Source organism: Bos javanicus, chromosome 12 (genome assembly GCF_032452875.1).
Source record: "Bos javanicus breed banteng chromosome 12, ARS-OSU_banteng_1.0, whole genome shotgun sequence".
Lineage (NCBI taxonomy): Eukaryota > Metazoa > Chordata > Mammalia > Artiodactyla > Bovidae > Bos > Bos javanicus.
This window is the reverse complement of record NC_083879.1, coordinates 46,610,996-46,632,579: the sequence shown is the minus strand read 5'-3', so window position 1 is coordinate 46,632,579 and position 21,584 is coordinate 46,610,996.

Sequence of the window (21,584 nt, the reverse complement as noted above, 5' to 3'; positions counted from 1 at the left end):
TGGTTTGTTATTTCAACAAGAATATGGCTCACATTTCTATCTGTTAAATGGGAACAGTAATACTAGCATAGGAAAGTTTGGGGGCTTAATTGATGTTTATCAAGTGACTCGTGAGCCTAAGATGAAAGGTGTTATGTAATGCTATTACTGTTGCTAGGATTGACGGTGGTGACCTACCTTAGCATTTGAGTATTGCAATATCCTAAACCACAATGTAATTCAGGATGATAAAACACAAGATATCATTAGATGACTTAAAAGTGGTAAGGCTATCACTAATGTACTGTTGGCTATTTATATTTCATTTTTTTTATGTCTGTTCAGTTTTAGCCCTTATTTGTATGTAGCTCTCTGATTCTCTACCTTGCCATAATATTCTAGAGCAAGTTGACTGGGCTGAAAGGGACATTGGGGGTCTACCAAAACAATCTTGAATTTAACCGATGAAGAAACTGAGTCCCGAGTTTATATTATTCATCCCCAGATCACCCAGTTAGAATTTAAAATCGTCTCCTGCCTTTTGTGTTCACTAGAGAATATTTCACAAACAAGAAAATAATTCTGAAATTAGGAAAAAGTGAAGTCAAAGTCACTCAGTCATCTGACTCTTTGCAACCCCATGGCCTATACAGTCCATGGAATTCTCCAGGCCAGAATACTGGAGTGGGTAGCCTTTCCCTTCTCCAGGGGATCTTCTCAACCCAGGGATTAAACCCAGATTTCCCGCATTGCAGGTGGATTCTTTACCAGCTGAGCCACAAGGGAAGCCAAGAATACTAAAGTAAGTAGCCTATCCCTTCTCCAGCAGATCTTCCCGACCCAGGAATCAAACCGGGGTCTCCTGCATTGCAGACAGATTCTTTCCAACTGATCTATCAGGATACCATACCAGATAAGAGGGGTTTTCCAGGTGACTCAGTGGTAAAGAATCTGCCTGCCAATGCAGGAGACCCGGGTTCAATTCCTGGGTAAGGGAGATTCCCTGGAGAAGGAAATGGCAACCTGTTCCAGTATTCTTGCCTGGGAAATCCCATGGACAGAGGAGCCTGGTGGTCTACAGTCCATGGGGGTCACAAAGAGCCAGACAGGACTGAGCAACTGAGCATGCACGCACCAGGTAAGAGATCTAAGAAAATGTCACCAGTTATAACAAGATAAACAGACTAACAATATCTATTAGAAAGATGAAGTAGCACTTCTTTTTAAAATTATGACAAGGTATACTTTAAATTTAATATTGCAAACAGAATACCTGTTACCAAAGAAAACCTAATATACAATAGAGACATAAAAGCAAGAAGAAAGTAATTAAAATTCATGAATTGCCATTGAGTTATATAGGTTCAACCATTGTTAATCTTGGTGAAAGGAGCAGATTTGTTTTCTCTGGATATCACAGATGTGTTTTTCTTTTTTTTGGCACAAAAAATTTTTGAACTGCCATGTCCCATGTCGCTACATCCTGAGGATGAAGAAGAAGGATGAAGAGAAAGAAGAGAAAGGGGGGGAGGAGGAGGAGGAAGAGGAAGAAAAAGAGGAAAGATAGACCTCTGCTTTCATTTAGTTTATGGTAAGAATCCTCTTGCAATGCAGGAGACACAAGAGACACAATTTTGATCCCTGGGTCAGGAAGATTCCCTGAAGAAGGAAATGGCAACTCAGTCTGGTATTCTTGACTGGAAAACCCCATGGACAGAGGAGCCTAGTGGGCTACAGTTCAAAGGGTTGCAAAGAGTCAGACATGACTGAGCAACAAGAAGGAAATAAACAAATACTTTCAGATTTTAATCAGTACTATAATGAAAATAAAACACTTGCTTATTTGAGCTTCTAATTTAGATAGAATAGTCTAGGACCACAGTGGTATTAGGTTAGAAGCCTGAAAGATCATAAGAAATAAGTAAGAAATATGAAGACGAGTATTCCAAGCAGAGAGAATGGCATGACTAGAGGAAACTTTGTTTTAAAGAAAAAGAAAGCAAGCCCCTGTGAGTGGTAAGCAGTGAATAAGGGAGAAAATCAATCAGGTGAGGGTAAGCGTGTCATCACATCACAATGCTGTGGAATGAGCTTAGGGAGTTTGAACCTTTAGTATTAAAGGAAACCATAGAAATGTTTTTGGTTATAGTAGTAAATGTCAAATATACATTTTCAAAGGATTGTTGTGATTATTTTATTAGAATGGGTTGTGAAAGAAGTGAAGAATGAAATCAGGGAGAATTGCTAAGAAATACCACAGTGGTCCAGGTGAGAGCTGATGGTCACCTTGGGCTGAGGGAGTGTTGATGGAGGTGGAGAGAAAGGACAGGGGCAAGCTGCTGACCAGGTGGATGTGACAGAGAAGAGGGAGGTGTTAGTGTGTCTCTAGGGGTGGGGGTGTTGAACATACATGAAAGTAGGGCCATTATCCACCACTCTTCTTTGAGCTTTACTGGCTATGAACCACTCAAAGTCTGGTTGCTCCTGAAGTCTAACTTCTTCAGAGAGCCCTTCCCTGGCACTACCATCTGTAGTATTGTTGTTCAGTCGCTCAGTTGTGTCCGACTCTCTGTGATCCCATGGACTGCAGCAAGCCAGCCTCCCTGTCCTTCACTATCTCCTAAAATTAGCTCAAACTCAAGTTCAACGAGTCAATGATGCTCTCCAACCATCTCATCCTCTGTTTTCCCCTTCTCCTCTTGCCTTCAGTCTTTCCTAGCATCAGGGTCTTTTCCAATGAATCAGTTCTTCACATCAGGTGGCCAAAGTATTGGAGCTTCAGCTTCAGCATCAGTCCTTCCAATGAATATTCAGGGTTGATTTCTTTTAAGACTGACCAATTTGATCTCCTTGTTGTGAAAGTTACTTTCAAAAGTCCTCTTCATTCTGTATAATAGGCTCCAGTTTCATCCACCTCATTAGAACTGATTCAAATGTATTCTTTTTAATGGCTGAGTAATACTCCATTGTGTATATGTACCACAGCTTTCTTATCCATTCATCTGCTGATGGACATCTAGGTTGCTTCCATGTCTTGGCTATTATAAACAGTGCTGCGACGAACATTGGCCAGAAGGAAAAACATAAATACATAAATACATAAAAATATATAAAAATATAAAAAAATACATAAAAACATAAATACAGTATACTAACGCATATATATGGAATTTAGAAAGATGGTAACAATAACCCAGTGTACGAGACAGCAAAAGAGACACTGATGTATAGAACAGTCTTATGGACTCTGTGGGAGAGGGAGAGGGTGGGAAGATTTGGGAGAATGGCAATGAAACATGTAAAATATCATGTAGGAAATGAGCTGCCAGTCCAGGTTCGATGCACGATGCTGGATGCTTGGGGCTGGTGCACTGGGACGGCCCAGAGGGATGGTATGGGGAGGGAGGAGGGAGGAGGGTTCGGGATGGGGAGCACATGTATACCTGTGGTGGATTCATTTTGATATTTGGCAAAACTAATACAATTATGTAAAGTTTAAAAATAAAATAAAATTAGAAAAAAACAAAACAAAACAAAACAAAACAACAACAACAACAAAAAGTCCTCTTCAGAACCACAATTGGAAAGCTTCAATTCTTTATCACTCAGCCTTCTTTATGGTCCAACTCTCACATCTGTACACGACTACTGGAAAAACCATAACTTTGACTATACAGATCTGTAGTCTAAATCCCCAAGTATTTTCTCATAACACCCACCATGAAACATCATATTTAGTCATTATTTATTTGTGATTTTTTTAAAAAATTCTTTTTACGCAGTAGACTTGTCTACTTGTCTGCTTATTCACTGCATTATCTGTAAGTTTTAGCAAAAGTATGGTACATAGTAAATGCTCAATAAATATTTATTGAACAAATAACTGAATAAATATATTCCTAATTCTTTCTCACTTCTTACTCTGCCACATATCTCCCATCTAGAATTTGTCAGTGAGAGAAAGACAGAGAGAGAGACTGAACAGTTGTCTAAACAATTAAAATACTAGAGAATTTTAGGGTAGCACCTATATGATCCTGTAGTACTGGACACATAACATTGTACATTTGTCAAAACCCACAGAACTATACAACACAGAGTGAACCCTAATGTAAACTACGTGTATGTGCAAGTCGCTTCAGTTGTGTCTGACTCTTAGCAAACCTGTGGATGGTGGGCCACCAGGCTCCTCTGTCCATGGGGTTGCTATACCCTCCTCCAGGGTATCTTCCCAACCCAGGGATCAAACTTGGGTCTCTTAAATCTTCTACTTGGCAGGCGGGTTCTTTACCACTAGTGCCACTTGGGAAGCCCCAAAGTAAGCTATAGGCTTCAGTTAATAACAATGTATTAATATCCATTCTTCAATGATAACAAATGTACCACAGTAATTCAAGATGTTAATAATAGGAAAAACATAAGGGAGCACAGGAGTATATGTGGGAATTCTCTGTACTTTCTGTTTAATTTTTCTATAAAACTAAAACTACTCTTAAAAATTATGGTTTATTAATTTTTTTAATGCTAGAGAGGGAAATGGGTCCTAAAACAGTTGTTTATAGTTCAGTTACAAGGAAAAATTCTCTGTCCCTATGCCCAATACTAACCAAGCTACTTATCTCATTTCCAGCTGTTTTCTCTCTCCACTTACTTGTGAGTGACAAATGTAATGACATTGTAGTTATCTTGAAATTCATGCACAGGCAATTTCTAGTAAAATGGATTGTGTGTCACCAATTATTTGAAATTTAGTTTTAAGGAACTCTGAACATATACGCTTTTCCATACAGGCAATGTTATCATGAGATGCTAGAGTGCCAAGAAAGAGAAAGAGAGAGAGGAGAAGAAAAGCCACCAATATTTTGCTATGTGTCATCAATGTACACATCCATGTGTTTTAAATCTACCCAGCAGATTTGGAGACAGTTATTATTGGTATTTTGTAGTTGAGGAAACAGATTTAAAGATGTTGGAATTTTTTGTCCTTGTCCTGAATCACAAAATGTAGAAATGGCAGAGTAGTCTTTCAGAGAAGGAAGGAGATACTTAGGTTGAGATAGGCAATAGAAGCAAACTACATATATGTGCTCAGGACTTTTGAATATACAATTTTAATAATTTTAGTAATATTTACATTCGTGCTGCTAGTTTTACAGTTCTCTGAGAAGACATTTCATACAAATAGTTAATGTTATATATTTAAAGACTGAGATTTAAAAATCATCCCTAAAGAGTTTCTACTTCGGCTGAGATCTCTTTTCTCTCTACTCTTCTTTTCAATAGTGAAAATTACTTCCTCTCACAGATAGAGGAATTTTCCATGTGCATAAATGCCTATCCCAGTGTCTCTTCTACAGCTTAAATATTTAGCTCAGTCTCACCAAAAAAAATCTAGTTCTGAATATTGTGAAGTTTGTTCTATGAGAAGACAAACAAAAGGTGATCGATATGCAGTGTGTAAAACAAAAACTTTCATCAAAATCATCCTTTCACTGGATCATTTTGGAAGGACTTGTGTAGTGATGTGTAGTATAAATTACATTTTTGAAGTATTGGGATATACTTTCTGCTTGAATTTCTTCATACTTACCTCTGTACAATATTCCACAGGCCTCCATGTAGCGATGTAAATGGGGGTGGGAGTAGGGGTGGAGTGGGGAGAAGAATAGGTTTAGAATTGTTAGGACAGAAATCCAAAAATAAACAGTCATTATTCTGGTAAAGAATCTGCCCACCAATGCAGCAGACATAAGAGATGGGAGTTCAATCCCTGGGTTGGGAAGATCCCATGGAGGAGGGCATGGCCACCCACTCCAATATTCTTGCCTGGAGAATCCCATGGGCAGAGGAGACTATAGTCCATGCTGCTGCTGCTACTGCTAAGTTGCTTCAGTCGTGTCTGACTCTGTGCAACCCCAGAGATGGTAACCCACCAGGCTCCCCCATCCCTGGGATTCTCTAGGCAAGAGTACTGGAGTGGGTTGCCATTTCCTTCTCCAATGAATGAAAGTGAAAAGTCAAAGTGAAGTCGTTCAGTCGTGTCCGACTCTTAGCGACCCCATGGACTGCAGCCTACCAGGCTCCTCTGTCCATGGGATTGTCCAGGCAAGAGTACTGGAGTGGGGTGCCATTGCCTTCTCCATAGGGTTGCAAAAAGTCAGACAAGTGGCTTACCATACATGTATACACATTCAGTTTTCTAACATTCATAATAAGTATGTGCAGCAAGACATTAATTTTGAGAGGCAAATTTTGTTTGAAGGAAATTAATTTTCTAAATTCTTTAATGCTCATCAACCTATTAGGATGAAATCAAGAGGAATCATATAATAAACATTCTTCCAAAGTGAAGAGAGATTATCTCTTCCTGCTATAATCTAAATACTTCCCTGGTGGCTCAGACAGTAAAGTGTCTGTCTACAATGCTGGAGACCTGGGTTCGATCCCTGGGTTGGGAAGATCCTCTGGAGAAGGAAATGGCAATCTACTCCAGGACTATTGCCTGGAAAATCCCATGGACAGAGGAGCCTGGTAGGCTAAATGCAGAGATACATTGTCCTACGGAGAATGTGGTTATGGTATAAGACATTGACTTTCACATATTTTGACTAAAGCTCTCAGAAAAGAGTGTAAAAGGAATATATAACTGGAGCTAAAATAATGTCTTAAAATAGAAATGGAAACTTCTTGAAATAACATTTTAAAGTTAATATGTCCTGATATTTTCTATTCTATTTTTTTTGAGTAGACGTGCTGCGGTTCATGGGGTCACAAAGTCGGACACGACTGAGCAACTGAACTGAACTGAATGGCACAATTCTCTAAGGTGTATCAACCTGAAGTCTGAGAGACACTGACAGGTGAAGGGAGAAACCTGAAAATCACCACCTCTCAAGGGTATAGAGAAGAAGGGAGAGAGAAGTAAAATAAATAAAGGAGATGGTGATGCCATTTCTCCTTCTGTCTCCTTTGGAGCTACATTCCACAGAAAGAATGTCTTTAGAAATATCCACATGAACTGAATTCCGATAGCAGGGAAGCTACTGTTTTTCACTTTTTTCCCACTTAATGTTCCTAATGAAGGGCACTTGCCAGGCTGTCCAGCTGCATCCTGGTGGTATTGATATCATGGTGAGCCCAGTAGTCCAGCAGCATGGCTAGGGAAGGGAAAAACTAGGTTTAGCTCTCCAGAGCTTACTTTGGATCACATGTAACCTAAAAGGAACCCAGGCATTTTCTTGCACACCCACAGGGACGCATAGAATCAGAGATCAACCAGTGCACATGTGCAACATTGATGGAGCTGAAGGGTTTGAGGTAGGACTACAGAGAGGATTTCAAAGGTTGCTGTCATACAGTACCAGCCAAGATGAATCAGGGTGGCCAAGGCCTTCACCAATTCCAGGGGGAGCCAGACCATGAATTTTACAATATCAGACATTAACATGACACTGAAGGACAGAACTCATCCTACCTTGGAGGCCACACCAACTTCGTTTTCTAATAGAAAGGGCCCAAAGAGGCAGATAGCAGGGCCTGTCTCACACACACATTCTAAGACTCCCATGAGTACATCCCTTTAGGAAAACTGACATTTAGAACCATCTCTGGGAGAGAATCTGGGTAGTGTAGTTTTTAGCTTTCCATTATAAGTGAGTGAAATGAGAGTGCTGAACCTCTAGAACACAGACAGCAAATTAACTATACTAGTAATATTAATAATGATAAAACTCCAAAGTATAAGAGATTAAATGCCCATCAAAAAAGAAGTTTTGGGATCAATCATAGTATTTCTGCCTAACAAAGTTATTGAAAAATAATGGTGATTCATGAGTATAAGAAGCACTTATTCAATTCATTCTTTCAACAAATATTTACTGTGTTTCACTCTATAAGATGCATTATTAAATAGGAAAGGCTTAAAATAAGTCATATTACATGACCCCATATATAATTTAAAAGTCAGAATATATGTATACGTCAGGCTGTACCTTTCACCTCTAATCATCTGGACAGTCTTATCATTTCCACTTTACAGATGAGATAGATGAGGCATAAACATATTGAGTAATTAGTCCAGTGAGAATTACTTGGCCCATGGGGAATAAAGCCAAGGTTTACATTTGGACACTCTGACCACAGAATGGGAAATTATAATAATAATCTGAAGTCATAGATAACCTGTGCTGCTTTGAGTTATTCAAAGACAATCTCACAGACATTAATTTGGATATCCTAGTATAATTCTGTAGATAACCATTTTGGAGTTTTGACTTTGTTCTCTTTGTTAATAAGGACATATTTTTCAGTATTTCCTAATTAGCAATTTCAAGGACAGTATTAAATCTGGATACAAGAAGAGAGCTTCCCTGATGGCTCAGCAGGTAAAGAATCTGTTTGAAATGCAGGAGACACAGGAGACTGGGGTTCAATCCTTGAGTCAGGAAGATGCTCTGAAATGCAAGCTTCTCAGCTCTACCCTATAAAAGCATTAGTTCAAAAAAAGGTGCTAATGTGATCTATAAATAAATATACAACTTACATCACAATGTTTGCTACAGAACTTTCAAATAACCACTATTTGGTAAATACATAATTATATAATTACCATATCCTTTTTAACTACTTTATTGAGATATATTTGATAAATATATTTTACTTTATTTTACCTATTTAGAAAAAGAGAGAAAATTTTATTTCAGATCTATTTAACTTTGTTGCTTTTTTTTTTAAATTTTGTTATGAGACTTATAGTACCCTGAAATCAAATGATGCTTCTTTTTCTCAAATCTAATAGTGTATGCTCTTGGAGTATATTATTACTGACAATTACCATCTGAATTGCTATTTTTATTCAGACATCTGTAAAAATGTTATGAAAAAAGCAACATTTATCCCTGACTATGGGTACTAGTGATGTCTTTGGTCTTCTTTTCCTTTATACACTCTCTATTTCCAGAAGCTCATTTATTGTCATGAGAGTAACTAGCCTGATGCTTTGATTTCTCACTGGTTTGTACATTTCTAACTTGTTTTACACAAGAGTTCAGGAGTCACATTCCTATATCTGTAGCTGCCATGTAGGATCCAGAGGACAGAGAGCATCTTCTGTACTATATTTTGCTGCATCCCAGCTATCATGATGCGTGTCTAATGCACAGTAAGAACTAAATAAATATTTGTCAAATAAAATTAAAAAATGAACGTAGCCTCTGAGTAAATGTTGCCATTTTATTCATTAAGGTAAAAACTGTACTCAATATCTGCTTTGTACTAGGTTTTAGGCTAGACTCTAAACACACAAATATAGGTAATACACAGCCTTTTCATGTGCTAAATACACAGCCTTTTCATAAAGGAGTTCAATTGGAGATACTAGATCTGTAAAAAGTAAATCTAATTAGATATTAAAATCTTATATGTTAGGAAAGTAATTTGGTTGACTATAGCTTAATTCATTGTGTCACATATTACTTAATCGATCAAAACTGTGTCAAGAGTTTCCTTAAAATCTCCTTTCTATAGAATGAGGTTTGAGGTCTCCTTTATTATTTGTCTCACATGAATGATAACACAGACTTGAAAGATGAGGCCAAATTCCGTTATCAGAGCCTCATCGGGAGTAGACGGAGGGGAAATGAGATTCCTCAGGGAATGGGTGGAGGCGATGAGGTAGCACATTAAAATTGGTAGGCTTGGTTGGTTACCCATGCTGTTAGGGAGGGGGGTTAGCAGAAACAGCAAGCAGCTAAAAAGAACTAGATCAAGATCAGAGGAAATGAAGAAAAGGATCATTTTTCCTTGTTGTTTCCTTAGATCTCTGTTTCCAAATATTTGTTCTCTTTTTCTGAGCCTAAACCAACCTGTATTTCTTCTTCCTTCAATTCTGTCTCATCTCAAGTTTCACACTATCTGAGCTTAAGCGTGCTTATATTAGTTTGAAAGATCTACACAGCTATATTTCTCTGGTATTCTTGTTATTTAAATGAGTGAACTGTATCATATATTTGTTTGTCTTTAACAAAAATTTTCATTTTCTTTCTTACTTCTATGAAGCTCTTATTTTTTTCTTAAATATTTACTTCCATTTCACTCTAGGTTTAAAAATATATATGTTTACACTGTTAGTATTTATGAATCTAACATTATGTAATATCTAGTCAACTATAATATAACTTTCTTTTCAAATATAAATATTTTAGATCTTGAGACTTTGATTCCTGGAGTATATCATATTCCACTGAAGAAAGTACTTTAAACTAGCATCTCAGGTAAGCTTCTGGCAGAACCCACTTTTTTTTTTTTCTCCCCCCCATTCTTGTTCCTCTTAACCTGCAACAACTCACTCCTTGCCCTGAGTGATTACTCAATAATTATTTTGTGGGAGGCTGAAAAGATTGCCTGAGGCCTCTCCACCTACAGGTCTGGCCTTGACGCTAGCCTGGAGTGTGGGGTTAAGGAGGGGTGAACTGAATCTGTTCTTGGTGACTCAGGAGTTTAGTTAGCTGAAAGTGTTGGATGTGTGAACTATTTGAAGGTAAATATTGAAAAGAAGCATTTCTGAATCAGTGAGAACTGTGTGAAACATACACCATCTTTTTCAGCCAATCACAGAAGATGAAAGATGTCCCAGCAGTACTGAAGAATAATTTAGGCTTTAGCGAGATAGTTCTCGGACAAACATACATCCAAGCTCGAATTTTGTGTAGCAACTGAATGAGCCAGAGTTATTGCAATTGTTACCAGCTCTCTTCTTCTTTTCCAACATGTTCACCTATCAGAAACTTGAGTTTATGTAGTTTTCTATTACTATGTTATACAAAATAAGATGCATTTTTAATGACATGAGAAATTCTGTAGTAGTCAAAAAAAGAAATCCAGATAACAAAGGCCTTGAGGTAAAAACAAACAAAAAAATCACAGCTATGTATACATAAATCGAAAGAATGCTCAATTAGAACAAAATGCCAGTTCTGGCTTCTAAAACTAGGTTACTTCTTAAATACAAGGCCTATGTTAATGATTATGACAAGCAATCTAATTAGATAACATCATTGGAGTTTAGAAAAACTGACATAAATCTCATTACAAAGGGATAAAAATATTTTGGATCACACTATTTGGTGGAGTATATTCTCAAGCAACTATTTGATGGTAAGCTTTTAGGAAATAGACTAGCAAAAGGACAGGTAGAAGATAAACAAGAAAAGTAAGGAAACTGCAGAAAAAGTGAATTAAAAATGAGACATTTCAATAGGGTCAAAATATTAAGATGGTGAAGAATGTGATAAAAATTTATAACACAAGATTCATGTGTATAAAATAAAAGTGAATTTACTTGACTAGGTTTCAGTTCAGTTCAGTTCAGTCGCTCAGTCGTGTCTGACTCTTTGCGACCCCATGAATCGCAGCACGCCAGGCCTCCCTGTCCACCCTCTCCACCAACTCCCGGAGTTCACCCAAACTAATGTGCACTGAGTCAGTGATGCCATCCAGCCATCTCATCCTCTGTCGTCCCCTTCTCCTCCTGCCCCCAATCCCTCCCAGCATCAGGGTCTTTTCCAATGAGTCAACTACCCGCATGAAGTGGCCAAAGTATTGGAGTTTCAGCCTCAGCATCAGTCCTTATCAGTAAATAGTTAAAATAACAACGATAAGTCACTTTTTTCCCCTAACTGTCCTAAATTTCTAGACTCAAATAAGCAAGTGCTCTGGACCCAAACTTAATATTATCTATTTAAAAGACTCTAACTTAACATTAGGAGATACCAGACTCTGTAATTAACATCCATAAACCATTAGCATAAGCTTGTTCTGAATTGGTTTATAGGATTTGAATATCTATGACACTGTCTATATCCTTCTGGTCCTATAAATTTTTGTCTGGGACATAGTTGCCTGACTCCCCAAAATTCTTTCTCATATTTAATTACATGTATGTGTAAATTTTTGTGTTGCGTAATTGCGTAATTGAATATAGTGAGGGCTGCCGTATTTGCAATGGATGTCTGTTCACGATGAATATCTACAACTAAAATGAAAAATTTCTTAGCTCCAGAAAACAAAAAAACAGGAAAAAAAAAAAACCCACTTAGAAAAGACTTAAAATTAAGTGGTAAGTAGGATGTCAAGACAGAAAGAATAAAGCAAAATCTTCATCTTGGAAGTCTAAAGGTTCCCCCCCCATGTATATTTGTTTCTGTTTAAAGTTTTTAGCATCATATTTATGAAAGGAATTAATGCATATTTTTCAATTTTTTTTATCTACAATATCCTTTTTACAAGAAATTGAATCAGTTAGAGAGTTAAACTTTTCTATGTGAAACACCGCAGAGGAACCTAACAAGTATAAAAAGTGCAAAGAGTAACATGGTATAATTAAGAAAACCTGGAGAAGAATCATGGCAAGCACAAATTGATTATAGACTTTAGTCTTATTTGTTGTGACATTTGGGGAACAAAGATTTAGAAGTGCGCGTCAGGGAAGTGTTCACATGCTATCCTATTCTTGGGGTCCTATTTTTATTAGTTTCATTGGGGATTTGCGTATATTCTTAAAATTATTTCACAGCTCATTGACAATTTTCAAGCAACTGTGGGAACTCAGCTTCTACTTAGGATGAATGTAAAACCATGAAAGACGAATGCACCAGATGGGAATTGAGTTTCCTAAGATCTCAGCCTCAGAAGAGCTACAGCCCACAGAAGAGCCTAAGGCTAGTCACAACCTCAGTGTGACAGTTTCCTCACCAGGGAAATGGGACAGCGACATTTCTCTATCTGGTAGAAGTGTTAGGAAAACTAATTAATGTTTAGAAAGGACTTTGAGATTCTTGGATGAAAGGTACACAGTAAGCACAATGTATTATTATGATTATTTTAATAGTTATGATTACCGAGTCATTAAAAGTGCACTGGTCTACTGCCCTGCAAACTCTCGTCTGGGTGGGCACTGTGGATAACAGAGAGAATGGATTAAAAGAAATAACTTTAATGACTTTTAATTTGGTTTACAGTAAAACATGGGTGGGCAGGTTTCTTTTTATGTATTTCAATTCCTCCTTATTTAAATTTAGCTTTTGTTTTTCAATTCGAATGACGAAGTCTTGAAGTCTTATGTAATAGATGAAAGGTACTAAACAGTTCCTTTTATCCTTAAGAGTCATGAAGATTCTTAGGCTTATTCCACAAACTACTAGAACAGTATAAGTGTATTCTGCACCAGCTACATTCAGAAGAAGTGAACCTTTTGCTTGTGGGACAACATTGAAGAAAGAGGTTTGAAGAATTTAGTAACCTGTATTCTCAGTAAGCTTTCCCTGCTTTATCCAGCTTTTAACCAAGACTCTGCTTGACCTGCTGGAAACAAAGTCAGGCAGATTTAACAGAGCAGCGTGTTGTGGGAGTTGCAGGAGTCAAAAGTAAGAATGTTAACAGAAGATTTTTACAGAAGAGAAAATTGATATGGAGTAATCAAAATGAGTCAAAAACTCATCTGTACATCCTTTTAGATTTTTTAATGTTATATATTTATTTATTTGGCTACACCAGGTCTTAATTGTGGCATGCGGTATCTTCAATCATTGTTGTAGCATGCAGGATTTTTTAGTTGCAGCAATCAGGATCTAGTCTCCTGACCGGGGATCGAACGCAGACTCCCTGCATTGGGAGCGTGGAGTATTAGCCACTAGACTCCCAGGGAAGTCCCTTCATTTCGATTTTTAAAAATTCAGTAGTGAGGGGCTTCCCTGGTGGCTCAGTGGTAAAGAAACCACCTGTGAATGCAGGAGACATGGCTTCAATCCCAGGTCCAGGAATATCACATATGCTGTGGAACAATTGAGCCCCTGGGCCACAATTATTGAGCCTGTGCTGTAGAGCCCAGGACCCATAACTACCGAGTTCATGTGCCCCAACTACTGAAGCTTGCACGCCCGAAAGCCCATGTTCCACAAGAGAAGTCACAGCAATGAGCAGCCCATGTACCATAGCTATAGAGTAGGCCCAATCACCACAGCTAGAGAAAAGCCCACACAGCAGCAAAGACCCAGCATAGTCAAAAACAAATACACACATTTAAAAAAGTATTTTAAAAATCTAGTAGTAAGGAATGGAGGGAACATAAAGAAATACAAAGAAACTGGTGTCCACATAAAATATTTTAAGTCAAGAGTACTCTCAGTGGTGGAACAAAATATTTCAAGTTTTAATCATTTGGGTTTCTTGAACCCTCCATATATCATGTGTTTCTTTCTCATGAATCCAAATTACATAATAACACACAGAGGGATAAAGAATAAGTACATGTATGAAAAATATTTTTAAATCAGAATCTGATTGTATCTTTATATTTTGTATATCTGAGTCTGATTGAAAATAGAAACCTGTTTCATTTAATTGTGTCTCATCTGTGTACCACAAGTCAAATATAAAATCCAGGCATTTTTGGAAGTCACAAGAATTATAATATTGAGTTCCAATTAAGTATTAAAAATATATTTGATTCGTGAGAAATAGTCACTGTTGACAAGAAAGTTAAGAAGTTCAGTCTAAATGTGGAAAACTGAGATCATTCATCACAGATGCAGTGACTATAATAAAAGAAATACAATAGGAGATCTCAATAGTTTATTTAAATTAAAAAGAGAAAGTGAGCTCTGTTTCTATGCATCAGGAGAATCGATGCTGTGAACTCTGCAAGTGAGGTTCATTACATTACGTTTGGGGAAAGTGATCAAGATTATAAATTTTCTTCATGCTTGTGTCCTCCAGCATTACCAATATACAGGATATTTGGAAGAAATTGAAGCAGAGAACAGAGATCTAGTTTGCTTTAATGCAAGCAGATGACCAGGTCATGAACGCTCTTTGAGAAGATAATGAAATCATTAGTCGTTCAGTTGTGTCTGATTCTTCACAACTCCATGGACTGTAGCCCACCAGACTCCTCTGTCCATGGAATTCTCCAGTCAAGAATACTGGAGTGGGTTGCCAATCCCTTCTCCAGGGGATCTTCCTAATCCAGGGATACGACCTGGATCTCCCACATGACAGGCAGACTCTTTACCATCTGAGCCACCAGGGGAGCCCCTTGAGAAGATATACTTGTTGCTTCTTCTTTTTGCATAAAAGCTAACAATTCTCCTATAAAAGTGGAGGCCTGTAGAAATAAAAACACAATTACTTCCTACAGTTGTTATGAGGATACCATGAGATGGTGCACTTAAAGCATTTAGCATTGTGTTGGCATGTATTAATAGTAAGAACTCAATAAATGTAAAAGTATTATTATCCTATGAAAATTGAATTTGATGTATGGATGGGATGAGGACTGTGGGCTTCTGCCGAATTTACAGGCACATTCCAGTGATCCCAGCTATGTAAAGGCAATAGAATATGCTGTCTCAAGAAGCAATAAAATCTCCATCCCAGGAGAATATCCAGCCTAGGCTGGAGCCTAGGTTACCTGGCAATGCTTTAACCTAGAATTCACATTATTAGTGGGTAAATAAATGATTATTCCCGAATTGAAATTAATATTTTCATTTGTCTGGAGATTCATTGATGCCAAAGTTCCCCATTATATTATATCTAGATATTGAAGTCTAGCAATTTTTAAAAACTGAATTGTATCTCTGCTGGCTATCTAATATTATTAATACATATGGTAATGTATATATTTCAGTACTATATGAGGTAGGGAGGTCAAATCTGGAGCTCTGTGACAATCTCTAGGGTTAGGATGGGCTGGAAGGTGGGAGGGAGGTTCTAGAGGGAGGGCGCATATGTATACCTATGGCTGATTCATGTTGATATATGGCAGAAACCAACACAATATTGTAAAGCAATTATCTTCCAATTAAAAATAAATGTTAATTAAAAATTGGAGATAGTTGATTTACAATGTTGTATTGGTTTTAGGTGTACAGCAAAGTGAATATATATATATATTAATATTGAGTATATAATATATATATTAATATTGAAAGATTGAGGGCAAAAGGAGAAGGGGCAGTAGAGGATGACATGGTTAGATAGCATCACCGACTCAATGGACATGAATTTGAACAAACTCAGGGAGACAGTGAACAGAGGAGAATGGCGTGCTGCAGTCCATGGGGTCGCAAAGAGTCAGACATGACTTAGTGGCTGAACAACCACATTAAAATATTCAGATTTTTTTCCATTATAGGTACAAGATACTGAGTATAGTTCCCTGTGCTATACAGTAGGTCCTTGCTTATCTATTTTATATATTGTAGTATGTATCTGTTAATCCAAAACTCCTAATTTATCCCTCCCTCCACTCTTTGTTCTTTTGTAACCATAAGTTTGTTTTCTATATCTGTGATACAATTTCAGTTTTGTAAATAAGTTCATTGGTATAATTTTTTTATATCCCACATATACATGATATCAAATCATGTCTAGTATTTTTTTAAGTAAGTTGCTTTGAAGTCATGTCAGTTAGATAGTGATGTTTTCTGCACATTAAATAAAGTAATAAAGCATTTTTAAAAGAGATAGAGAGAGACAATCTATCCTGACCGAAGCACATGTTGCATTGTCTGGCCCTTCATGAGCCTGCATCTGGCTTCTGTTCATTCCTGCTGGCCATCCCACATAGACTCTCATTGTTGGGAAAAACTGGAAGCATTTATAATTGAATTTATGCATCATATTTGTTGTGGTTATTAGGGTAAAACATATGCACTATAAAGTTTATCATTTAACCATGGTTCATTGTACACTTCAGTGGCATTAAGTATATTTACAACATTGTGCCACAATTCATCCATCTCCAAAACTTTTTCATCTCCCAAACAGAGATGCTTTCCTATTAAACAGTAACAGCCAGACCAGACATGGAACAATGGACTGGTTCAAAATTGGCAAAGGAGTACGTCAAAGCTGTATGTTGCCACCCTGTTTATTTAACTTATATGCAGAGTATATAATGTGAAATGCTGGGATGGATGAAGCACAAGCTGGAATCAAGATTGACAGGAGAAATATCAGTAACCTCAGATACGCAGATGATACCACCCTTACGGTAGAAAGCGAAGAGGAACTAAACAGCCTCCTGATGAAGGTGAAGGAGAAGCTGGCTTAAAACTCAACATTCAAAAAATGAAGATACTATGTATTTAATTGTATAAGGGTAAATTTGCCTAAACCACTTTGGATCTGCCATTGTGTTTCTCCTTTAATGCATGTTTTTTGAAAGTTAATAAGCTATTGTTGCTCATTATTCATTTTGACCAAAAAATCATAAAGCCTATTTACAAAAAGATTTATCATTTGACCACATTTTGCAAAGCATGATATTCTTTTTCTAATTCTTATCTTGTCATAGAAAAATTTTTTCATGATTTATACCCTTGGTTGGTTTGGTTTCATTCTATTGTGCTTTTTTCTTCAATGTTGCTGTGACTGGGTACTTTCTTATGTTGTGAGGATCAAGAAAACCCAAACAAAAAGGTAAGTTTATTAGCTACAGTAGTTAGAAGTACAGAGATAGGGTGGGCTCCATGGTTGGCAGATGTAGTGGTGACTTTTTCTTTCTTTCTTCTCTGCTCTCCAGGATACCTGCTTCAACTCAAGTCCCTTTTCCAAAGGACTGCTAAATGTGCCAGAAGGAATCAGGACCACATCTCCCCACTGCCACCTGTAGACAGAGAGAGTCTGTACTTCTGTCTAAGCATCACAAATGATGTGATGAATGAGAATGCACAAATTCTCATCCTCACAAATGAGAATGCCAAGATTCTTTGTACCCCTAGAGTCCATCCCTATCACCTCTGCACATATGACAGTGACCAGGAGACTAGAAGAATGCACTGAACTGTCTTAGGGCACCTGAGTACTGGGGGGCAGTCAGTATTTTCCAAGGTACCTTGATCACTCTACTGAGTTAATTCTTGGAAGTGGGGAGGAGAACATGAAGGAATGTGTGCAGATCCATCAACATATGACTCATTCTCATATCCCATGAATTAAATGCGGAAAATATTTTTTAAATTATTTAAAATTACATTGGGAAGTATGAGAAAATTATGATCTCAGGTGGAATATTCCAACTACGTAGCTCTTACTTTACTACTTACAAAGCTTGGCCATACAAACTTTTAATTGTCTAATATAGAAATCTGGGAAGATAGTGATAACATTTGGGTAAAGGATGACATACAGATCACAAAGAATGACTCTCATATATTTTCCTGTTGCCATAGGATAAGAAAATAAGATGCTTAAGAAAGCAGAATTTGTCTCTACAAAGAAATATTGCATCTATTCAATCAGTGATCTCAATCTTTATTTCTAGAATTGGAACAGTTTCTCCTAAAAAAGTGGAATAAAGAAAAATAAAATGTGAATCCATGAAAGTTATTGGTTCATTTAAAGTAGAAAATCCAAATTAACTTCTTACTCTTATTCTCCTCCTTCCAACAATGACATTACTCTCTGCTTATTTTTGCAATTATTATACGAAGAGGACTAGTGGAAAATTCAGGGTACAAGAAAAAGTCTGGACTTTCAAAGTTTTTAGAGTATGTCTTTGGAAAAGTCACTTAGGATAGAATTTCTTTTCCCAATTTCAAGGAAGCAGGCCCTTAGACTAATTTCAAAATTCATCCATTTGGTTAAAATGTTAAAACCTCAGATATTACATTTACATATATACCTCCAACTCCATCTCTGGCATTACAGAAAACCAAGTACCCAGGTCAACCTTTGAAAACAACTAAAACTTCTGGATAAGTAATTTTTTAAAATCTTCTTAAACACAGCCATTAGTTGTTGAGAAAGTAAGATATTCTGAGACCAAGAAATAAATGAAAAAGGGAAATTCAGGGCAGAAGCAGAACACTAAAATCTGTCTTATTCTGTGAGCATTTAAACACAGAGATAAATTTTAGTTTCAAATTTCTTGACCATGATTTCTTTTCCCTCTTTTCCTTTCCTTTGCTACTTGCGGAACATGGCCAAGGCTGAAAAACGTGGAGGAGTCAAGAAAGTGGTGGTGTCTTGGGGTTCAAAGAAATATCAGAAACTGGTTGGATGAGGTTGCAATTTGGCTCAGGAGGTGGAGTTGGAGTTGGCTGAGCAGTCAACAGAGGAGGTAGTGGCAAGACCGTAATCTGAGAACACAACAGAAAGGCCAAGACCATGAAGATAGCTAGCACGTTGGGGGTAGCAGTTACATACAAGAAGACTGAAAAAGTAAGTAAATAACATTGAGGGAAATGGAAGTCAGATTTCTTATTATCAGAGCACAGAGTGGGGAAACTAAGCCAGAATTAACACAATGTTATTACTGGATTAAGAATGGAAATACATAAACTCACAGGATAGATGAGTGACAGAGACTTAAATAGATACAAAGATATATAGATGTATACAGATACATATATAAATATTCAGACATTATAAATAGATAGAAATAGATATAGAAACATAAATCTGTGTGTGACAAATGTTTTTTTTTTTCTAATTATATTTTTCATAAATATGCCTATACAACATGCATTCCCTACCTTGTTTACTGAGAGAACTTAGAAATGAAACATACATAACAATGGGCACATTGAATATCCAGATCTTGGTTTCCTATATATAGTCATCCACAAAGGACTGGAATTCCTTGGAGAAATAGCTCACTCTAGGACTGGGGCATGAAAAGCACAAGATGGAACCAGATTTGCAAAAATAACGGAACTTTCAAAGAATGATAGCAGCATGTCAAAATGGGCCTATTGTAACATGAAAATAAAGAATAATAAATGGATTACAATAATTTAAATAGAGTAATAAATACTCTGGGAAGAAGAAAAAGCTCCTTTTTACAATGGAATGACAACTTGTAAATATAGGAGGAATAATGGAAAGAGATGAGCACTATTTGGCAGCCATCACAGTGCTGTTTGATTCAAGTAAGCCATAAATAGAAATTAAAAGGCAAGAGAAGAAAGTACAAAATTTAAAAGGTGGTACAAATAAAACCACAAAGTAAGATGATAGATATAAATATCAAAATATTAGTGATTTCAATACATGTAATTGGACTGAATGACTTATTTAAAAGACAAAGCATACCTACCTGGATTTGAAATAAATGTTAACTCCTCAAAAGGAATTAGACTTTAATGGGAAACCTAAAACTGTGAAATTACAAAAGAAGAAAACACAGGGCAAAAGTTTCAGGATTTGGCAATGATTTCTTAGATATGACATCATAACCACAACAGCAACAATAATAGCAACAACAACAAAAAATAGATAAATGGAACTATATCAAACTTAAAAGTTTCTGCATAGCAGAGGAAAGGATAGAGTAAAAGTAAATGACAAAATGGGAAAAAAAAAATTTGCAAAACATACATATTGCAAGTCAGAATATATAAAGAAATCCTACAGCTCAACAGAATGAAAAATATACTCCAGGGTTTCCCTGGTGCTCCAGTGATTACAAGTCCATCTTGCAAAGCAGCAGACACACAGGTCAATCCATGGTCCAGGAAGATCTCACATGCCACAGAGAAACAAAGCCCATGGATCGCAATTACAGAAGCCTGCATGCCTATAGCCTGTACCCCACAACAAGAGAAGCCACTTCAATGAGAAGCCTGCATATCGCAACCAAGAGTAGCCCCTGCTCACCACAACTAGAGAAGGTCTGGGCACAGCAATGAAGATCTATCATAGCCAAAAATAACTAACTAAATAAAGAAAATTAATTTTTAAAAGATACATTCCTAAGAAGACACACAAATGGCCAACAAGTATATGAAATGATGTTCAGCATCACTAAATATCAGGCAAATGTATATCAAATTCCCTTGATATACATTGATGTATGTCAGATGTATATCAAAACCACGTTATAGGAGAGCTACTAACTAAAACAATGGGGTGGGCAATAAGTGCTGGTAGAAAGTACAAAATCAGAACTCTTATGCACTACTGGTGTGAATGTTAAAATGATACAACCACTGTGGAAAACAATGCTAAATTTCCAAAAATTAAAAATATGTAGACATGTAAGACCCTGATGTTGGGAAAAATTGAAGGCAAAAAGAAAGAGGGTTACAGAGACGAGATGTTATTAGATAACATCACTGACTCAATGGACATGAATTTGAGCAAACTCCCAGAGATAGTGAAGGACAGGGAAGCCAGGCACACTGCAGTCCATGGGGTCACAAAGAGTCAGACAAGACTGTGTGACTGAACAACAACAAACCATGTGATCCAGGAATCTCAGTTGTTGGCACACATCCAGAAGTATTGAAAGCAGGATCTTGAAGAGATATTTGCACATCCATGTTCACTGCAACATTGTTGAATATAACTAAGAGGTGGAAGCAATATAAATGTCCGTCAATGTATAAATGAATAAAGAAAATATAAAAAGCCCAGGTACAGTCCAATTCTGACTGTTCATAACATCGTATGACATGGACTCGATGGGAACAAAAGCTGAGCTGTTCTGAAGTTTTAGGGGTGATGAGAGTTTGGAGATGGGAATTGAGCTATCCTTTCAATGCTGTCATGTTGACTATGAATCTGTCTAATGAGAGAAATTTGTTCCCAGGTAAGACTTA